This window comes from Vulpes lagopus, chromosome 24 (genome assembly GCF_018345385.1).
Source record: "Vulpes lagopus strain Blue_001 chromosome 24, ASM1834538v1, whole genome shotgun sequence".
Classification (NCBI taxonomy): Eukaryota; Metazoa; Chordata; class Mammalia; order Carnivora; family Canidae; genus Vulpes; species Vulpes lagopus.
The window spans coordinates 21722831-21723567 of NC_054847.1; positions in this window are offsets into that span (position 1 = coordinate 21722831).

A 737-nucleotide genomic window follows, 5' to 3' on the forward strand; every position below is an offset into this window, starting at 1 on the left:
GAACTCTTTCACTAGGAACTGAATCTGCCAGAACCTTGGTTTGGGACATCCTAGCCTCAAGAACTGTGAGAAATAAATGTCTGTTGTTTAAGCCACTCAATCTATGATATTTTGTTAAAGTAACCCAACTAAGACACAATAAAACTGATGTTACTCAGCCAAATGTGGGCAGCCCCAATTGACCTATCACCTGATGTCCCAAGGTGAGAGGATCAGCTTTACCCGGGACCTAATAGTATATTAGGACCCATCTTTAAATATAGCATAGTTCCTTGTCTCAATACTTAGCCTTGCTCCAGAACCTTAAGGGGTCTTCACTGTGACTCTTCTACTAAGACTTGACAGAGACCACTTCTAGCAACATGAGCTTGGCTGGAGTACCTGGCCCGAGTGGTAGAACAGCTTATAATAGGGCCTGATATTGCTATAGAGCTCTCACTTTCTCTGAGCGCTACTCCAATCTAGAAGTCTCCCATGTCACCCCATAAATAGATAAATGGATCCAAACTATTGAGAGTGGTATATGCTACCTCCCAAATTAAAAAAAAAAAAAAAATTAACAAAAAACACCAAGAAGTCCTATTTCATTATGGTAGGTGTTGTGTGGAGCAACAACTTATTCTTTCCCATAGACGGAAGAGCCTATGATACCTTACATCAATAGATTCTGCATCAGGAAAACTTGGATCTAGAATCCAGATAAATTGGAGTCTGGATGGAACACTTCAGTTTCCATT